Raw genomic sequence first — 2,183 nt, 5'->3', positions numbered from 1 at the left:
CCTGATTTTTTTTTCTTCTGGATGAAGCCTGTTGGGCAAACTCTTCAATTCAAATTACTCCCTTTCATCACAAAGATGCTCAACCCTGCCCCCCTGAGCACCCACTCATCCTCTGGTGGGGTTCCCGGGGTAGAACCGGTGCCATCTGGCCTGTCACCTCTCTGGCTGTTTCCCTGGCCTTTGGCATCGGGGAGATGGCGGCCATCCACCCCCCACCCCCATCCCGGTGGGTCGTGCCGCCTCCGATGCCCAGAGAATGCCAAAGCAGGCTGGGTGACGGCCAGCTCCGACTCGGCTCCCGGGGCTCACCAAGGTCTCCCCTTTTGCCAGGATCACGTGGTTTCCATGTTTTGCACTACCAGCCTTCATAGGACCCCCTTCTCTCTCCCAGTCCCTACAGAATCCATCCCCACAGTGGTGCATGGGAAACGAGTTGTGTTTCTGACAGTGCATTTCTGCTCAGTGTTAGACACAGTCAGGTCCGCCACCCCCACCTTGGCCCCAGTGTCCAGTCTGTGGCTGTCTCCTTGCTGGCACCTCCGTGTCTGTGCTGCGGATCCGCTCCCAAGTGTTGTGTTCGACCTTAACATTAAAGTCTGTATTTCTTTCTCTGGTTAACGGGGCCTGGACGTTCCTTCTCCGAGACCCCGAGCCGCACCGTGGCCCTCCCCTCCCCCAATGCCACCCCCCCCCGGGGTGCAGCCCGGGGGCCCGGACACAGCTCACTGGAGGCCACGCTAGGACAGTGCCAGAAGCTCCTTTAAAACAACGTGGCCGCAGGGGGCCGGCAGTCCCTGCGTGCTCAGGCCCGGTGGGGGGGGGGGGCGCGGGGGGCTCAGGCCCGGTTCGCGGGGGTGGCAGAGTCGGCCTTGGCGGGTGGTGCCGGGGGGTCCCGGCCACGCTGGCGGGCAGCCTGCAGCAGGCACTGGTGCAGCACGGGGTAGAGGCGCTGGCAGCCCTCCAGGCCCAGCCTCAGAGCTCTCGGGGGCGACGGCCTCGCCGCTGCCCAGCAGCCCGGCCACCTGGTTGCGCAAGGGCATGAGCCCCACTGTGAGGCCGGCGGCAGCGTGCTCCTCCTCGCGCCGCGTGGGGTCCAGCAGCCAGGCGCCGTCGGGGCCCGGCCAGTGGCTCAGCGCGCAGCCCGCCACCAGGACGAAAATCTCGATGCCCGCGTCGGCCAGCGCCAGCGAGGCGGCCGTGATGGAGGCGGCCAGGGCCGCGCCGCAGTCCTCCAGCAGCAGCGCCGACAACTCGAGCTGCGCGCGGGTAGCGGCCCAGGCGCATGGCCGGCTCCAGCGCCTCCTGCAGGGCCAGCGCCAGCGCCAGCTCCCACTCCTCGTGGCCGCCGCCGCCTGGGGGCCGCCACCGCCCCAGCCCGGAGAAGGGCGCCCGCCAGAAGTCGCACAGCAGGCGGCCGCCCGCGCTCGCCCTCCGCGGGCCGCAGCCCGTACACAGCGCACAGCACCTTGGTGGCGCCCGCCTCCAGGTAGGCCGAGCCCTTGGTCTGGCTCAGCATGGCGGCGCGCGAGTACACCGGCCTGCCGCAGCCGCGCGGCGTCCCGGGGCCCCTCGCCCACCTCCCCATCCTCCTCGGCGGCCGTGTCTTCGGGGCCCTGCTTCAGCGCGTACAGCAAGGGCGGCTGCGACTCCTCGGGCCCGCGGATGCACGGGGTGATCGCCTGTCATGGCTGCTGCCCGTATGCCGCTTCCGCTCCCCGTGATGCCACTTTCGCCCCTCCCCCGTCCCCGCGACGCAGCTTCTGTCCCCCGCGACGCCACTTCCAGTCCCCCCCTCCTGATTTCTAATAGAACAATTGAGTCCTAACATATATGTTACCTTTTCAAATGAAATACACTAAAGGACTCATCATATCCCCTCTCAGTCTTTTTTTGCTCCAGGTTGAACATCTTCAATTCTTTCATCAAGTTGTCGTACAACATGGTCTCTGATCCTATTGCGACCTTGGTAGTTCTCCTCTGGGTGTATTAGAGTTTGTCCAAATAAAAAAAAATGTCATGCCTAGAAACTGCACAAAACATTCTCGATATACTCCGACCACGTCACAGGATATTATTATCAGTTTCCCAGGCCAAAACACATAAGAAGGGGAAAAAATAAGCATTTAGGTAACACCTGCTCTGCGCCAGGTGTTTTGCAAATCTCATTTCATATGGACAATGAT

General features: G+C 63.5%; 1 pseudogene; it reads right to left on the bottom strand.

Annotated features, from left to right (window-relative positions):
* Positions 1-835: 835 nt before the first annotated feature.
* On the bottom strand, positions 836-1,941 carry LOC141498685 (exosome complex component MTR3-like; annotated as a pseudogene).
* Between the last annotated feature and the right edge of the window lie 242 nt (positions 1,942-2,183).

The sequence above is a fragment of the Macrotis lagotis genome, chromosome X (assembly GCF_037893015.1).
Source record: "Macrotis lagotis isolate mMagLag1 chromosome X, bilby.v1.9.chrom.fasta, whole genome shotgun sequence".
Taxonomy (NCBI): domain Eukaryota; kingdom Metazoa; phylum Chordata; class Mammalia; order Peramelemorphia; family Peramelidae; genus Macrotis; species Macrotis lagotis.
This window is presented reverse-complemented; position numbering and strand designations above follow the sequence as displayed.